Source organism: Callionymus lyra, chromosome 19 (genome assembly GCF_982586985.1).
Source record: "Callionymus lyra chromosome 19, fCalLyr1.hap1.1, whole genome shotgun sequence".
Classification (NCBI taxonomy): Eukaryota; Metazoa; Chordata; class Actinopteri; order Syngnathiformes; family Callionymidae; genus Callionymus; species Callionymus lyra.
Window position 1 is genome coordinate 1,966,922 of NC_141836.1, and position 20,943 is coordinate 1,987,864.

Here is a 20,943-nt window from a genome sequence, read left to right on the forward strand (position 1 = left end):
TGGTGATAACACTAATCAATATATTGACGATAAGATAATCAATATACTGATGATAACAATAATCAATATATTTATGTTAAGATAATCAATATATTGATGATAAGATAATCAATATATTGACGATAACAATAATCAATATATTGATGATAAGATAATCAATATATTGATGATAACAATAATCAATATATTGATGATAAGATAATCAATATATAGATGATAACACTAATCAATATATTTATGATAAGATAATCAATATATTGATGATAACAGTAATCAATATATTGATGATAAGATAATCAATATATAGATGATAACAATAATCAATATATTGATGATAAGATAATCAATATATAGATGATAACACTAATCAATATATTTATGATAAGATAATCAATATATTGATCACTGACACAACAACGTTATATTCAATGAGTCGTTTCTTAAATATTCTGATTCAAAAGTTTCTCTATGAAAAGATTGAATTAAGTGTTTTTAAATTCATACGTTTGAATACTTTCAAAATGTTACATGAATTTATCCAATAATTTATGAATAAATTCAATGTTTGTCCTTTTAATTGATCATCGTCATCGTGTGATCGTCAGATGACAATATTAACAACATCTTCATGCTACAATATGATACTGCTTTAATACTACACATATTTACTTGTTACTACACTATCACAACACCAGAGTCAAGTACTGGACAATACTACACATATTTACTTGTTACTACACTATCACAACACCAGAGTCAAGTACTGGACAATACTACACATATTTACTTGTTACTACACTATCACAACACCAGAGTCAAGTACTGGACAATACTACACATATTTACTTGTTACTACACTATCACAACACCAGAGTCAAGTACTGGACAATACTACACATATATACTTGTTACTAGACTATCACAACACCAGAGTCAAGTACTGGACAATACTACACATATATACTTGTTACTACACTATCACAACACCAGAGTCAAGTACTGGACAATACTACACATATATACTTGTTACTACACTATCACAACACCAGAGTCAAGTACTGGACAATACTACACATATATACTTGTTACTACACTATAACAACACCAGAGTCAAGTACTGGACAATACTACACATACAGTATATACTTGTTACTACACTATCACAACACCAGAGTCAAGTACTGGACAATACTACACATACAGTATATACTTGTTACTACACTATCACAACACCAGAGTCAAGTACTGGACAATACTACACATACAGTATATACTTGTTACTACACTATCACAACACCAGAGTCAAGTACTGGACAATACTACACATATATACTTGTTACTACACTATCACAACACCAGAGTCAAGTACTGGACAATACTACACATATATACTTGTTACTACACTATCACAACACCAGAGTCAAGTACTGGACAATACTACACATATATACTTGTTACTACACTATCACAACACCAGAGTCAAGTACTGGACAATACTACACATATATACTTGTTACTACACTATCACAACACCAGAGTCAAGTACTGGACAATACTACACATATATACTTGTTACTACACTATCACAACACCAGAGTCAAGTACTGGACAATACTACACATACAGTATATACTTGTTACTACACTATAACAACACCAGAGTCAAGTACTGGACATTACTACACATATATACTTGTTACTACACTATCACAACACCAGAGTCAAGTACTGGACAATACTACACATATATACTTGTTACTACACTATCACAACACCAGAGTCAAGTACTGGACAATACTACACATATATACTTGTTACTACACTATCACAACACCAGAGTCAAGTACTGGACAATACTACACATATATACTTGTTACTACACTATCACAACACCAGAGTCAAGTCCTGGACAATACTACACATATATACTTGTTACTACACTATCACAACACCAGAGTCAAGTACTGGACAATACTACACATATATACTTGTTACTACACTATCACGACAACAGAGTCAAGTACTGGACAATACTACACATATATACTTGTTACTACACTATCACAACACCAGAGTCAAGTACTGGACAATACTACATATATATACTTGTTACTACACTATCATAACACCAGAGTCAAGTACTGGACAATACTACACATATATACTTGTTACTACACTATCACAACACCAGAGTCAAGTACTGGACAATACTACACATATATACTTGTTACTACACTATCACAACACCAGAGTCAAGTCCTGGACAATACTACACATATATACTTGTTACTACACTATCACAACACCAGAGTCAAGTACTGGACAATACTACACATATATACTTGTTACTACACTATCACGACAACAGAGTCAAGTACTGGACAATACTACACATATATACTTGTTACTACACTATCACAACACCAGAGTCAAGTACTGGACAATACTACATATATATACTTGTTACTACACTATCATAACACCAGAGTCAAGTACTGGACAATACTACACATATATACTTGTTACTACACTATCACAACACCAGAGTCAAGTACTGGACAATACTACACATATATACTTGTTACTACACTATCACAACACCAGAGTCAAGTACTGGACAATACTACATATATATACTTGTTACTACACTATCACAACACCAGAGTCAAGTACTGGACAATACTACACATATGTACTTGTTACTACACTATCACAACACCAGAGTCAAGTACTGGACAATACTACACATATATACTTGTTACTACACTATCACAACACCAGAGTCAAGTACTGGACAATACTACACATATATACTTGTTACTACACTATCACAACACCAGAGTCAAGTACTGGACAATACTACACATATATACTTGTTACTACACTATCACAACACCAGAGTCAAGTACTGTAGCAACACGTTTATTATTCTTTATATTTTTTAATAGTTCTATAGTTGCTTAAAAACATCCTGTTCAGGAAATAAAATGAGTTTTTTAACAATATTTTCATATTCATTTGAAGAATGTTCAAGGATGTTGTGAACAATAACGACAAAAAAACGTCAGAGACACGACGTAGAAAAACATTTCTCTAAGAGTGTGTGAGATAAGATCCCCGGAGAGATAATGGTTTAATCTGTTAAATGTCACACACACACCTACACACACACACACACACCTACGCAACAAAACACTTTCATCTCATATAACAGCCTGCCTCCACACACACACACACACACACACACACCTACACACACACGCACACACCTACACACACACGCGCACACACCTACACACACACATACACACACACACCGACACACACACATGTACTCACACACACGCACACACACACACACATGCACTCACTTTCCATTTAGAAGACATAAGCCGTGATGTGAGGCTCATGAGTTCTAATCCCAGAGTGGCTTCACAGATACTTGTGCACTTTCTAATTGTTTGTCAGTCGCTGGACGTCAAATCAGACATGATTCTGTCTTTCTTTCTTTTTCTCTTTCTTTCTTTTTTCTTTTTTCTCTTTCTTTCTCTTTCTTTTTTTGTCCCTTCCTTCCTTCCTTCCTTCCTTCCTTCCTTCCTTCCTTCCTTCCTTCCTTCCTTCCTTCCTTCCTTCCTTCCTTCCTTCCTTCCTTCTACTCTTCCTCTCATAGAAAGTCCTGCATGCCACTGCTCAGTGATAGCAGAGTATGTGTGTGTGCGCGTGTGTGTGTGTGTGTGTGTGTGTGTGTGTGTACGTTTGCGTGTCTCTGTGTGTGTGAGTGAGAGAGGGATTGTTTGTGCGTACAGTGTGTGTTACATTAGTGTCGACTCGGGGAATGTATTGTGTCGTGGTGGAGGAAGTGAGGAATCAAACCTACACGAGATTCTTCATTTAAAATTCAACTGTAATAAATAATTCACATAAAACTGTGATCCTGTCATGTACATGTACTCACATGTACTCACATGTACTCACATGTACTCACAAGTACTCACATGTACTCACATGTACTCACAAGTACTCAAATGTACTCACATGTACTCACATGTACTCATAAGTACTCACATGTACTCACATGTACTCACATTTACTCACATGTACTCACATTTACTCACAAGTACTCACATGTACTCACATGTACTCACATGTACTCACAAGTACTCACATGTACTCATATGTACTCACATGTACTCACATGTACTCACATGTACTCACAAGTACTCACATGTACTCACATGTACTCACATGTACTCACATGTACTCACATGTACTCACAAGTACTCACATGTACTCATATGTACTCACATGTACTCACATGTACTCACATGTACTCATATGTACTCACATGTACTCACAAGTACTCACATGTACTCACATGTACTCACATGTACTCACAAGTACTCAGAAGTACTCACAAGTACTCAGAAGTACTCACATGTACTCACATGTACTCACATGTACTCACAAGTACTCAGAAGTACTCACATGTACTCACATGTACTCACATGTACTCACAAGTACTCACATGTACTCACATGTACTCACATGTACTCACAAGTACTCACATGTACTCACATGTACTCACATGTACTCACATGTACTCACAAGTACTCACATGTACTCACATGTACTCACATGTACTCACATGTACTCACAAGTACTCACATGTACTCACATGTACTCACATGTACTCACATGTACTCACATGTACTCACAAGTACTCACATGTACTCACAAGTACTCACATGTACTCACATGTACTCACAAGTACTCACATGTACTCACATGTACTCACAAGTACTCACATGTACTCACATGTACTCACATGTACTCACATGTACTCACATGTACTCACATGTACTCACAAGTACTCACATGTACTCACATGTACTCACATGTACTCACAAGTACTCACATGTACTCACATGTACTCACATGTACTCACATGTACTCACAAGTACTCACATGTACTCACATGTACTCACATGTACTCACAAGTACTCACATGTACTCACATGTACTCACATGTACTCACATGTACTCACAAGTACTCACATGTACTCACATGTACTCATATGTACTCACATGTACTCACATGTACTCACATGTACTCACAAGTACTCACATGTACTCACATGTACTCACATGTACTCACATGTACTCACATGTACTCACAAGTACTCACATGTACTCACATGTACTCACATGTACTCACATGTACTCACATGTACTCACAAGTACTCACATGTACTCACAAGTACTCACATGTACTCACATGTACTCACAAGTACTCACATGTACTCACATGTACTCACAAGTACTCACATGTACTCACATGTACTCACATGTACTCACATGTACTCACATGTACTCACATGTACTCACAAGTACTCACATGTACTCACATGTACTCACATGTACTCACAAGTACTCACATGTACTCACATGTACTCACATGTACTCACATGTACTCACAAGTACTCACATGTACTCACATGTACTCACATGTACTCACAAGTACTCACATGTACTCACATGTACTCACATGTACTCACATGTACTCACAAGTACTCACATGTACTCACATGTACTCATATGTACTCACATGTACTCACATGTACTCACATGTACTCAGATGTGTTATGTCTCGTCTTCTCGTGCACCAACTGTTTGTCAAAGTGTGAGTTTCATGTCCGTACGTCTCATTCCTCGGTTACATCACGAGCCCAGGTAGAATCTCTATGGATCCTGCCAAGGTACCTTTACACAGTCTCACTTCTGAGTCACAACCCTTCCAGGGGTCCCCGGCTGCCAAGGAGGCATTCCGGGGGCTCAAGCGCCGCTTTACCTCTGGCCCCCTTCTCCGGCAACCTGATTCCTGTCTCCACTTCCTGGTCCAGGTTGACGCTTCCAGCACTGGTCTGGGCGCGGTCCTGACCCAGAGATGCTGCAGATGGCAAGACTCACCCCTTTGCCTTCTTGTCCCACAAGCTCACTACCGCTTATCGTCCATGGTCCCATATCTCTAAGGACTTCGTCACCGGACTGCCGGCCTCGGAGGGCATGACTGCGGTGTCGTCGACAGGTTTTCTAAGATGGCCCACTTTGTCCTGCTGCCTAAACTACCGGACGCCCGAGACACAGCCGAGGCGGTCCTGACTCATCTGTTCCGTCTCCACAGCCTCCCCTGGGACATAGTCTCGGACGCTTTTGGGCGGAGTTTTGCCGACTCATCGGAGCCCAGCCCAGCCCCAGGCCAATGGCCAAACGGAGAGGGTCAACCAAGACCTAGAGACCTCTCTCCGTTGCCTGGTCTCCGGCGCCCCCACCACCTGGGTCAAGGCTCTACCGTGTGGCTCAGCACTAAGGACCTCCAGCTCCACCTTCCCTCTCGTAAGCTCGCCCCCCCTATTCATGGGACCCTATGCCATCGCCAAGGTGGTGAACCCTGTCGCGGTCCGCCTACGCCTTCCCAAGGAGATGCGCATTCACCCCACTTTTCACGTGTCAAAGGTTAAACCCGCTCGGGTGTCCCCACTGGTTCCGGCCTCTAAACCTCCTCCCCCTCCTAGGCTGGTTGAGGGTACGCAAGATCCTCGACTCTCGACGGGTTGGTCGGGGCTACCAGTACCTGTTAGATTGGCAGGGTTTCGGGCCTGTCTTCACCTGGTCTTGTGTTCTCCTGCCGATTGTTATTGTCTTCACCTGGTCTTGTGTTCTCCTGCCGATTGTTATTGTCTTCATCTGGTCTTGTGTTCTCCTGCTGATTGTTATTGTCTTCACCTGGTCTTGTGTTCTCCTGCCGATTGTTATTGTCTTCACCTGGTCTTGTGTTCTCCTGCTGATTGTTATTGTCTTCACCTGGTCTTGTGTTCTCCTGCCGATTGTTATTGTCTTCACCTGGTCTTGTGTTCTCCTGCCGATTGTTATTGTCTTCACCTGGTCTTGTGTTCTCCTGCTGATTGTTATTGTCTTCACCTGGTCTTGTGTTCTCCTGCTGATTGTTATTGTCTTCACCTGGTCTTGTGTTCTCCTGCTGATTGTTATTGTCTTCACCTGGTCTTGTGTTCTCCTGCTGATTGTTATTGTCTTCACCTGGTCTTGTGTTCTCCTGCTGATTGTTATTGTCTTCACCTGGTCTTGTGTTCTCCTGCCGATTGTTATTGTCTTCACCTGGTCTTGTGTTCTCCTGCCGATTGTTATTGTCTTCACCTGGTCTTGTGTTCTCCTGCCGATTGTTATTGTCTTCACCTGGTCTTGTGTTCTCCTGCTGATTGTTATTGTCTTCACCTGGTCTTGTGTTCTCCTGCCGATTGTTATTGTCTTCACCTGGTCTTGTGTTCTCCTGCTGATTGTTATTGTCTTCTCCTGGTCTTGTGTTCTCCTGCCGATTGTTATTGTCTTCTCCTGGTCTTGTGTTCTCCTGCCGATTGTTATTGTCTTCACCTGGTCTTGTGTTCTCCTGTTGATTGTTATTGTCTTCACCTGGTCTTGTGTTCTCCTGCTGATTGTTATTGTCTTCACCTGGTCTTGTGTTCTCCTGCCGATTGTTATTGTCTTCACCTGGTCTTGTGTTCTCCTGCCGATTGTTATTGTCTTCACCTGGTCTTGTGTTCTCCTGCTGATTGTTATTGTCTTCACCTGGTCTTGTGTTCTCCTGCCGATTGTTATTGTCTTCACCTGGTCTTGTGTTCTCCTGCCGATTGTTATTGTCTTCACCTGGTCTTGTCTTCTCCTGCTGATTGTTATTGTCTTCACCTGGTCTTGTGTTCTCCTGCCGATTGTTATTGTCTTCACCTGGTCTTGTCTTCTCCTGCTGATTGTTATCGTCTTCACCTGGTCTTGTCTTCTCCTGCTGATTGTTATTGTCTTCACCTGGTCTTGTGTTCTCCTGCCGATTGTTATTGTCTTCACCTGGTCTTGTCTTCTCCTGCTGATTGTTATCGTCTTCACCTGGTCTTGTCTTCTCCTGCTGATTGTTATTGTCTTCACCTGGTCTTGTGTTCTCCTGCCGATTGTTATCGTCTTCACCTGGTCTTGTCTTCTCCTGCTGATTGTTATTGTCTTCACCTGGTCTTGTGTTCTCCTGCTGATTGTTATTGTCTTCACTTGGTCTTGTGTTCTCCTGCTGATTGTTATTGTCTTCACCTGGTCTTGTCTTCTCCTGCTGATTGTTATTGTCTTCACCTGGTCTTGTGTTCTCCTGCTGATTGTTATTGTCTTCACTTGGTCTTGTGTTCTCCTGCTGATTGTTATTGTCTTCACCTGGTCTTGTCTTCTCCTGCTGATTGTTATTGTCTTCACCTGGTCTTGTCTTCTCCTGCTGATTGTTATTGTCTTCACCTGGTCTTGTCTTCTCCTGCTGATTGTTATTGTCTTCACCTGGTCTTGTGTTCTACTGTTGATTGTTATTGTCTTCACCTGGTCTTGTGTTCTCCTGCTTCACAGCTGACATTGATTGATGGCAGTTCTTATACTATTTATATATCTATATAATATACTACTCTTCTTATACTATGTATATATCTATATAATATACTACTCTTCTTATACTATGTATATATCTATATAATATACTACTCTTCTTATACTATGTATATATCTATATAATATACTACTCTTCTTATACTATGTATATATCTATATAATATACTACTCTTCTTATACTATGTATATATCTATATAATATACTACTCTTCTTATACTATGTATATATCTATATAATATACTACTCTTCTTATACTATGTATATATCTATATAATATACTACTCTTCTTATACTATTTATATATCTATATAATATACTACTCTTCTTATACTATTTATATATCTATATAATATACTACTCTTCTTATACTATTTATATATCTATATAATATACTACTCTTCTTATACTATGTATATATCTATATAATATACTACTCTTCTTATACTATGTATATATCTATATAATATACTACTCTTCTTATACTATTTATATATCTATATAATATACTACTATTCTTATACTATTTATATATCTATATAATATTCTACTCTTCTTATACTATTTATATATCTATATAATATACTACTATTCTTATACTATTTATATATCTATATAATATACTACTCTTCTTATACTATTTATATATCTATATAATATACTACTATTCTTATACTATTTATATATCTATATAATATACTACTCTTCTTATACTATTTATATATCTATATAATATACTACTATTCTTATACTATTTATATATCTATATAATATTCTACTCTTCTTATACTATTTATATATCTATATAATATACTACTCTTCTTATACTATGTATATATCTATATAATATACTATTCTTCTCCTTCAGTCATTGTCTGTTCGTCTCACTCGTGTCTAGTGTGTGTTTCACGTTAAAACTCCTGATTCGAGATTTTTTTGTCTTCCCGTTTTTTTGACTCTGGTTGGTTTTCTCTTCTTCCTTCTCTGTGACTCTGACCTGTTTTTGGATCTCGTTCCTGTTTGTTGTTTTTTGCCTGAACTGATTCTGACGATCCGTCCTTTGAATAAAACTGTCAAACTTTGACAAACAGACACTTTCTGCTCCTGGGTTTCCTTCCGCATCCTGACAATATGTACACATAATAATAATAATGTCTATTTATATAGCGTCTTTCTAGACCAGGGTCACAAAGCGCTTTGACAGCCATTCACACACACTGATGGGAGTAGGCTGTAGGCTGCAACACATGGCGCCAGCTCTGCCATCAGGAGCAATCAGGGTGAAGTGTCTTTAGGGACACAACGACACAAGCTTGTCTGGAGCTGGGATTGAACCTGCAACCTTTTGGACTGCAGGCAACCACTGTCTGAGCTATGACACCCAACAGAGTGAACACACATGTACACACATGTACACATATGTACTCATATGTACTCACATGAACACACATGTACTCATATGTACTCACATGTACACACATGTACACATATGTACACACATGTACACATATGTACTCATATGTAATCACATGAACACACGTGTACACACATGTATTCACATGAACACACATGAACACACATGTACACACATGTACATGCATTTACTCACATGAACACACATGTGCTCACATGAACACACATGTACTCATATGTACACACATGTACACAGATGTACACACATGTACACACATGTACTCACATGTACACACATGTACTCACATGAACACACATGTACTCATATGTACACACATGTACACACATGTACTCACATGAACACACATGTACTCACATGAACACACATGTACTCACATGAACACACATGTACACACATGTACTCACATGTACTCATATTTACACACATGTACTCAGATGTACACACATGTACACACATGAACACACATGTACACACGTGTACTCACATGTACTCATATTTACACACATGTACTCAGATGTACACACATGTACACACATGTACTCATATTTACACACATGTACACACATGTACTCACATGTACTCACATGTACTCATATTTACACACATGTACTCAGATGTACACACATGTACACACATGTACTCATATTTACACACATGTACACACATGTACTCACATGTACTCACATGTACTCATATTTACACACATGTACTCAGATGTACACACATGAACACACATGTATTCACATGTACTCACATGAACACACATGAACACACATGTACACACATGAACACACATGTACACACATGTACACACATGTACACACATGTACTCACATGAACACACATGTACTCATATGTACTCACATGTACTCACATGTACTCACATGTACTCATATTTACACACATGTACACACATGTACTCACATGTACTCATATTTACACACATGTACTCAGATGTACACACATGTACACACATGTACTCATATTTACACACATGTACACACATGTCCTCACATGTACTCACATGTACTCATATTTACACACATGTACTCAGATGTACACACATGAACACACATGTATTCACATGTACTCACATGAACACACATGAACACACATGTACACACATGTACACACATGTACACACATGTACTCACATGAACACACACCTACACACACGTGTCCACAGGTGTCTCAGCACAATAGACCAGGAGACGCTGACGAAGACAAACAGTCGAACACAATCCACGGTAAATGAATCATGGGATCAGATCTCAGGGATACGAGGACATCATGATTCATGACCAGACTTTAGGTCCAGAAGATAAACCTTGTTGGAACAAACCTGGAGCCTCGTCTTCTGCTTCTTCACTTCACTAACTAATGAAAGGTTTCATTGAAAGGATAGAAAAGCATTTTGCGAGCGTCTCTTATTCAAAGTGGCCTGAAGAGGAAGAAGCTCTGAGCCAGCGGTTCAGTCCAGACACACCTGGGAACGTTTGAGAGACTGATGAGCTCTGGCTGGAGGAGCCGATCCTAATAGAGGAGAGAATTCTTTCCTTCTCGCTCCCAATCATCTCGTCCTCCAGATATATTTACACCAAAAGCTCTTTCGTTTCTCTGCGTTCTGGAGTAAATCAGAGGGACGTGCCTGGATGATCAATGGATCAATGATTTGACTCGCCTGGATCTCCTGGATCTCCTGGATCTCCTGGATCTCCTGGATCTTTGAGTCTCTTGAGTCTCCACTGCTGCACCAGGTCTGAGTCTCAAGGATGCAAAGACAGTTGGTTCTGTTTTGACATTTCTCTTGAATCCACTGATTTAATGGTAACATTTGAGGAAGTTCAAATCTTCATCTAATGCTATGTGTTGGTGATAAATGTTGATATTGTGGATATAACCATCTGGGTTCACTAATCTCTTGAGGAATTTGTCAAGTCTGAGTCTGTCGCGTGAAGTTCAAGAATTCTTCGATGATGTTTCAAAATGACGTGAAGAAATCGTGGCGACGACACGCGATTGTTGAAGAGCAGCTTGGCAGAGGTCTGCGCTCTCAAAGTGCTTCTCTAGTGATTGTTAACACGAAGGAACATCAAACTTCAACAACACAACTACAAAATCATGCCGGAGCGACAAACGGCACAAAGTGTCGACAACATTGTTGTGTGTCGCACATGGAGCCGACGTCGCTGTGGACCCTGGACCTCGTTAGAAAACACTCGGGTTTGAGGAGAGAATCTAGCGACGCCTCCTCTGACAGCGACACGACGTCGTCACCACCGATGGAAACATCTTTCATTTTCAACACACCTGAACTTTACTGAACTAGTTCCACTTCAGCGCGGAGGCTTCCAAGACATTCTCATGCCAGAGAGACGTTAAAATACGTGACACCAGTTTCAAGAAAAATGATTTCAGAGACTCAAACACTCTCCTGTGAGAACCACTGTCTCAACCTGCGGGTGAACATTTTGACTTGATTACAGCAGGTGAAGAGAAAATATAGAAAATATCAAGAACAAGAAACAAACAACATATGAATCCCGAAGGATATTTCGTTTTTGTATCTTTTTTGTTTCATTTTTCTCCCAAACGAGTCCAGCCTGTCAATTAACGATCTATTTGTGTTTCTATTCTTTAAGGCTGTGTTTGAGACAGTGGTGCCCAGTGGAAGGTCAGAGAAGTAGGTTTAGGATCTTCTGGTTTTTCTTCTTTGTCGTGAAGGTTCGTTTGAAACCAACACTTCTTAGAAATATGTTTAAACGTCGAAGCGTGTTAAAGCCCCAACGTGTTAGTTTGAGAGGAGCGTTCTGTCGCCCCCCAGTGTCGTAACAGTGCAATTGCATTGTTTTGGTTCTTCATTTCTAATTCCCTTCATGTTTACTTTTTTACAACTACAACTACAATAATACTAGTCACTCATGAATACATACACACTCTGGTACACAACACAACATTTGAGAGTCTAATGTTTTTAACAAATTCAAACTCTTTGACTCACACTTTCACTCTCAGATGTTCAGATGATTCCGTAGAAACGACAGAAACTTCAAGAGTTCTTCAAAATTCCTCGACACTCAAATGATTCCATGAAATCCCTGAAGCTCGTGAACGAGGCTCGTGTTCGTCAGACATCACGCACGATGACAGACAAACGAACTTTCATCTCCAGAGAGTCACAGACTGAGGCGGATCAGAGCAGCAGGGATGGTCTGCGGATGAGACGCGTCACGTTGTTGGTCCAGCTTCAGGCAAACATTGTCATCAGGTGCGTGGCCCGCGCGTGCACGCGCCAACACGGGCTCGTGGCCGCGCCGACCAACATTTGATCTGATACCAGCTGTCAATCATCCGCACTCACCTGGGTCTGGTCAGAACCAGCGAGGTTCTGCTCGCAGGTGCTGCTGAGCCGCGGGTGTCTCCTCCATGGACGCAGGACAAGGTCGATGGTTGGTCCTCAGATCCTTCAGATCCTTCAGATCCTGGGCTCGACACACGCTCCGGCGCGCGCACACGCACGACACCCACGTTGTTGTGCGGCGAATAGATCTCGTCCACGCGTGGAAATGTGATGGAAGCGCGGAGAGCAGCCGATGGTGCGGGTGTGGAGCGGAGGAGGAGAAGCAGAGGATGAAGAAGTGGCAGCAGAAGAAGAAGAGATGGAGCTTCAGGGCTGGGGAGGTGCGCACCTGCTGGAGAAACGCGCCTCCTAGCGGCGACACGTGGAACTGACACACACAGTCTATTGATCCGCAGTTGTTTCTCGACAGATCTGCTTTATTTCACATAAAACTCATTTCAACCTCAGAGATATTATCTCAAACTGAGACTCCTCGATACATATTCAACAACACATTGACTTGTATTCAAAGTTTGTATATTTTTTAAATAAAACACATTTGTTCTGTTTCTTAAATATAATATTTGTCTTATATTACTTCACATTCGTTCACAAATCAATACTGCGTAAAGATTTTTTCATATAAATAATTATATTAATCAATGATTTTTATTGTTGTTGAATACAAGGTACAAGGTATTAAAAAGGTCACTTGTGTCAGAAAACAAGGAGAATCTTCTGTTTTAAAACTTTAAGTGTAACCATTTGTAAACTTTCACTTGATTTGTCTTTAAAATAAGAAACTTTAACCTGATTTGTCTTTAAAATAAGAAACTTTAACCTGATTTGTCTTAAAAATGAGAAACTTTCACCTGATTTGTCTTAAAAATGAGAAACTTTCACCTGATTTGTCTTGAAAATAAGAAACTTTAACCTGATTTGTCTTTAAAATAAGAAACTTTAACCTGATTTGTCTTGAAAATGAGAAACTTTACCTTATTTGTCTTGAAAATAAGAAACTTTAACTTGATTTGTCTTTAAAATAAGAAACTTTAACCTGGTTTGTCTTTAAAATAAGAAACTTTAACCTGATTTGTCTTGAAAATAAGAAACTTTAACCTGATTTGTCTTTAAAATAAGAAACTTTAACTTGATTAGTCTTGAAAATAAGAAACTTTCACTTGATTAGTCTTGAAAATGAGAAACTGTAAACGATCCGTGGTAACATTAACAGAATAGTAATAAAGGTGGTGAGAGGACATTCATTATGTAACTCTTTCTTTTCATCCTCTGTGGCTGAAACTTGCCAAAAGCAGGGTCACTGTGGGCCGCGGCCAATCCACTGGGCTGTGCTGCCAGTATCACTGCAGGACCAGCACAAATGAACCGACTGGCACCAGTTCAGGCCCACATTCAAGCCCACGGAGCATTTCCAGTCAACAGCCTGCAGAGCTCTGGACTCTGAGGAGAAACAAGTGAGTTTGAGCAGAAGAATGTTCATCTATTTCTCTTTAAAGTTCCTTAATGAACACTTTTACTGACTCAATCCTTCCAAACGTTTGTTCCAAACTCTCAGGTTTTGTTTTAAGAGGAACGTTGCTAAGGAACGAGAGGTTTGGATGAGACGAGTGATTGGAAGGATGTTATGGATGAAGTTCTTGTCATCAACGAGAAGATCTTCACGTCTTCACTGTCCAGAGCGAGAGGAGGAGAAGAAATGGAATGGTTGAGCCGGTGATAAAAAGAGGGATCACAGATGAGTGAGAGGAACGAAGGTGTGGAGTCAAAGGGAATGGCTGAGAAGAAGCACACGAGGAAAGGAAGGAGATGAAAAGATGGTCAGTGACAAAGAGCGAGAAGGTTTGACAGTCGTGGAGATCAGTGATGAAATATTTACACTCGCACTTGTTTGTATTCACTTTGTTCACTCAGTCTATACATTTGATTTCACCCTGAGAGAGGAAGGAACGACACGAGTGTTGCTTTATCATCAGCTGCTGAATCTTAAACTTAATGTGTTTGTAAAGTTGCTTTATTTAGAAAATACCTTGAACGATACAAGTTGTTTTATTTATTATATGATAATGTTATGATAATAATAATATGTTAAAATCCTTTGCTGGATCCGGTGACTGTAGCTCATCTTAAAGTCTCAATTAAGACATAAAGTTGTGTAAATGTATTAAAGCGTGTTCAGTTGTCTGAGGTCGCGGGGGCAGCAGCTGCAGCAAAGAGGGGGTCACGTGACCTCGTCATGTGACACATTATCGGATAAGATTTACATTAAAGATGAACCTTCTGACCCCTCCTCAGAGAAGGAGTCGTCGTGAAAGGAAACTGCCTTGAAAATAAAAAATAGATTAGTTATTTTAGAATTGATAAAAAACATGAAGTATGAAGACATCTTTCATAAAAGTGAAGAGAAACCTTTTCACCTCATCTTTGTCTAGATTCCTTTTCAAGAAGTTGAAGAGAACGTGTGGTTTGATCCGGCAACAGGAAACATGAGTCCGTGCAGAAAAACATACAAAAAGGATTTCTTTATTTCTGCTGATACAATTGAACCTCAGGAGCGTCTGAAGATTGATTTTCTAAGACTAGAGGAACATTCTTGGTGCAGAGAAGCTCCTGAGATCTTATGGATGTTCAACACTTTTGTCAATACTGTCCAGAACATGATGATGCTTCAGTTCAAACTTCATTCATCGCCGGAGATCTTTAGACCACCAGAGATGGTCGGCAGCAGGGATGTGAGGAGGATGAAGGAAATGTAAATGAAAAGAGGAATGTGAGAGGAGAGGGGGGAGGGGAGTCCCAGGAAAGGATGACGACACTAATGAGACGAACGGCTGCTGGTGTCAGACGGAATAAGTGAGACAGAATGATTTGAGTGAGTTTAAAAAAAAAGTTCAGACATTCAGCTTCATCTCAAGACTCAACCAGACTATGACGTTTTTTTGAATGACTGTACAATAGAAGAAAAACACAAATACATAATAATAATAAAAATAATAATTCGAAATATGAATTTGTTTCACACCCGAGACTCTCCAGCTCAAGCATCTTGGCTCCAATGTCTTTAATATTTAAAGTGACTACGAAAATTCTTCTTCAAATTGTATTTTTAGAATGTTGGAGCTTCTTAAAGCGCCAATATGTTGGTTTGAAAGTATCGTTCTGGCTCCCCCCAGTGTTAGAACAGTACAATTGCAATGTCACAGCTTCTTCATTTCTAGTTTTCTGCGTGTTTAAATGTTATGTTTTAGTATTTTTGCATCTGGTCACTTCAGAAAGTCTCAGTGAAATCATCGTTGGTCCCGGAGGTTCGGCTGTAGTGACCGGATGTCACCAGGAGGAGGCGCTGCAGGAAGAACATCTGCTGAAATCTCACTTAGAAATGGTGCTTCAACCGTGAACAGGTCTCAGCTGGAAGCCAGATTGGCCGTTAGAAATCAAGCAATCACAGTCGACATGTTGTTAAGACACAACATTTAGACGTCAAGCTGATCAGCGCAGATGAAAACCTCTCACACATCAGCGTGTTTCAGTCCAGATGCTCAACTTTAATTGGAATCAAACTGAAACACAAGCACTTCAATGACTTCTAAAATCCATGTTTCTTGATTTCAACGGAAGCTCATCTTGGACCAGCAGAGACTTAAATACTTAGGATTTCATTTGAACTCACGTCTCCAGTGCCATGACTTATTGAAGAGGAACACATGAAGCTCGGTCAAAACAGCACTCATGAGACGAGTGGAAATGAAACTGTTGAAGATGATCATGTTCCTCGTAAAACACAATATTGAATAATTGATGTGAGAGATTTTAAGAACACAGACCGTGAACCGTCTCCGAGGGAAACAATCCAAGGGTTGATTTGACAAAAGATGTTGCATGATAACATTAGAGAGAGAAAATATGAACATCGATAAAACATGTATTTATGAAAGATTAATGAAGGTAATAGTTTATTCACAACTTTTATGCTTATTTATTTATTTGGGTTTATTTTGTCTTTATCTGAGATGAATCACGTTTAATGAAATATCAGTGAACTTTCAGGAAACAAGGAACAGATGTTTCTTTTACAGGTGTTTCCATCAGATTAATTTTATGTTCGATATGTTTCATCATTCGTTTGTGTGGCTTCTAACCACCGCTGCTCTGTTAAAGCAACAATATGGACGTTTTGAAAGATTGTTTCTGGCGCCCTCTGCTGTCAGAAAGTGTAAAAGGCATGACATAGAAACTCTGTTGAGTCAAAAGCAGATCCAGGAAGAACATTTCAAAACCATACAAAGACTCTTGTTGTGTCAGTCTCTCGTCATCATGGGAGTCAGTAGAAACGAGCTCCTTGGCAAAGGTATTGCTTGTCCCGGTGCTTTCCTAGTTCGTCTCCCATGTTGCCAGATGACACGTCATGAATTTAGTAGGAAAAGAAATACACAAAGAGTTCCAAGTGTGGACTAAAGAGAAGGACACGGAGGGTCTCCGGGCCAAACACTGAAGTGACCCAATTAGTGGTGAGAGAGACCAGACAGCTGCCCAAAGGAAAAGTCCCACAGAGATTAGAGAGTCCTGCTCCGCCAGAAGGAGGAAGACATTTGCAGCAAGAGTCCCACAGACACCCCGAGAAATAAAGCATGTTTGGAACTGTACGAGTTCTGCCTGAGACTGAAGGAAATCAAACTAGCAACTGTATAACGAGCCACAATAGAACCTTCATTCAACTTAAAACAGAAGAAAAAGAAGTAAATCAAACAACAAACTTGAATTATGTCAATAACTAACATAGAATAGATAAGATACTTTGATTATATATCTTGTTATTTTATGTACTATTGTATTATCAAATCAACAATGTGAGGATATTTGTTTCACATTCGGAGTGTATTGGACGATAAAAAGTATATTTAAATAATGAATAATCAGTGAATCACATCTACATGTCAACATGAAACATCACACAACCTGCTAATGTATCAACAAATCAATGTTGATAAAGACCTTTTCCTGTGGACCAGTATCTGAACACAAAAGTGTTTCATCTCCTGAAGAAACTGGAGTCGACAGCATGTGTTGCTCAGTCAGAGTCTGAGAGACACAGAGTCTGCTGCGAAGAATCACCTCATGCTCTCAGAAGATCCTCTATTCATCTCACACTCAGCGTCAATACGAGTGGTGCGCCTCAGAGAGTCGTCTCAACATTGATCGTCGTCTTCAGGCTCTGGATTCTTTAGGTCGGCTGTTGTTAATATCACTTGTGTCTGACACCTCCTTTAATTATGCCGCTAATTTATTCATGCACTTGATCCTTGTTGTGAGACTCCTGGATGATTTGATCCTCGTCCTCCCGGGGCTCGCAGATTAAAGCATCTTAATAGCATCTCCAGAAGGTACCGCTCTCGTCCCTCAGAGGCAGAGAGGAAATCAGCTTCGTGTCTTTGAAGGCACGGAGAAGTCCAGACGTATTATCCTGCGACGCTCGTGGTCGACTCACCTGCTGAGAGGAGAACGTGTTGAAAGAGTCCAGGAACAAAAGAACATATTCACGTATCAAGGAATGTTATTACAAATATATCAATTGAGCTAAAATATCACAGGAATGAATTCAAAAGTATTTTTAGGGTTTTTGTTAGGATGAACCGACCCTTCCCCAGTCTTGATAAAGGTGGTAAAGAAGGACAGAGTGCAGAGTTTGAATGAAAATAACGGATCTTTTATCGTATAAATATTCAGCTAAACGCCTCTAGTCATTTGTGCGTGTATGATTGGTCAGATACTCTAAACACTTGACTTCTAAGATGGTCGTCCCACGTGTTAGGTGTGGAAATTTAACGAAGTTTGATCTTCTAGAGAGAATATGTTTTTCAGTTGACTTACGCAGATGTCTGCCCTTGTCCTTGACTGGCCGGCACCATCCAGAGATTGTTTGGTGTCTCTCAGTGTGAGTGTCGCCCTGACCTGTAGCTGAGTATGTCGACTTTAATGCTATGATTATTTAATGTGAATTAAATATGACAGATTATCAGTTAATCAAGAGATTATTTCAAATGTGTGTTAAATCTGTTGTGGTCACAGCAGCCTGCTGTGTTCCCCTCCCCCTGGTCTGCCACTCCTCCTGTCGCCTCACCTCACACCTGGTCCTCATCACCAATCACACTCACCTGTTCCTGATCCCCAATCAACCCCCTTCATCTACCCTTGGATTCCCTGCGGTCGGCGCCAGATCGTACTCTACTCTACCGTGGTAACTATACGTGACTGGCTCAGTTTATGTGTTACCTCGTTCTCGTATTGAAGTCTCTCGTTGTTTTTTCGGACCTCAGCTAACTTTTGTTCCTCTGCCTGCAGTAACTCGGATCCCTCACTCCAGCTCGCCGACCTCGCTCTCCCTCCGGCTTCCCCTTCAACTACCTGCTTCCCCTTCGTTCAATAAACCCCTTTTTTTACTCTCTGGAACTTCGCCTCTGTCTGCTCTTGGGTTCAGCATCGCAGAACGTAACAAAATCTAAATGATAGATTACAGTAAAGTTGTCATATCCTTACATTATTAAGATTTAAGATGAGATGTTATGCTATAGACTGTCTTTAAAAATACCTGTATAAACACATTGAGAAAAAATTGTGTTTTAATGAAATTATGAAGTAGTGAAGATGAAATATAACAAGTGTGTTACAAATGGATGTTTGTTGAACTAATGAAGGGTTTTGGAATGAAATTATCTTTTTTGTTTTTATTGTATGAATGTTCCATGTCGTCACACATGTTCAATGATTGTTTTAAAATAACAACCATACAATAAAATATTATTTATAACACGACGACACCTTTAAACTATTTAAACATCTTGTCATGTGAAGATGAATCAATCTGTGGACAACGACAGAATCAATTGATTTATTATTGTATTATTAACGTTAGAAAAAGTACAATAATTCACTCTTTTAGGTCAAACAAAAACAACATATTTACAAGCACAGTATTGATTGTAAATATAGTCGTTCTAAGACATAAAGTTCTATTTGACTCTAGATTGACGTTCAAACCAGCAGGAACACAAACAGTCGCACACGTAAAAACTGCTTCAGTATTTCAAACATGAATGAGATCGATCTCACACACTCACACACTCACACACACACACTCTCACACACACACACACACACTCACACACACACACCAACATGAAATAATAAAGTGTGTAGACGGCTGTATCGACTTAAACTGGCTGTGTCAGGGTTGCTATGGCAACAACAGTCCTGTCAATCTGCATATTGTAAATCCCGCTAACCTAAAAACAAGTGAGATGTTTTGTCTTCAGGCGAGAGAAGCTGCTCCAGAGGACCTGAGGATATTTACTCTGCACTTCCTGTGTTGCTTCATTAACACTATCATGGAAGACTAATGGCTGACATGGCTTTTATTGCTGCTCCACTTGTGTGAGCGAGGAGCTCCATTACTCCTCCACACCTCCTGTTCACTCCCTCGCTCCGGACCAAGACTTGCTGCAGCTCTGGATGGAAATCTTCTCGGAGACAGATCCTGGTCCTGCAGCAGAGAAACCTGCCTGAGAGAGCGAGCGCTCAGCAGGGAGTCTCTTCTCATCTCTTTAACAAGCTCACATTTTAGGGACCGAAAGTGGAAAATCCATGACGTTCCATTTGATTGAGCTCAGTC

The 20,943-nt window shown here is 39.8% G+C and overlaps 1 protein-coding gene across 1 annotated transcript in view; it reads right to left on the reverse strand.

Moving 5' to 3' along the window:
• cntn3a.2 (contactin 3a, tandem duplicate 2) overlaps window positions 1-13,498 on the reverse strand; it is a 57,734-nt gene extending 44,236 nt beyond the window's left edge. Inside the window, exon 1 of the mRNA XM_087781398.1 lies at window positions 13,281-13,498. The gene's annotated coding sequence lies outside the window, so the exon portion shown is untranslated. The remainder of the gene's footprint in view (window positions 1-13,280) is intronic.
• Window positions 13,499-20,943: the final 7,445 nt, after the last annotated feature.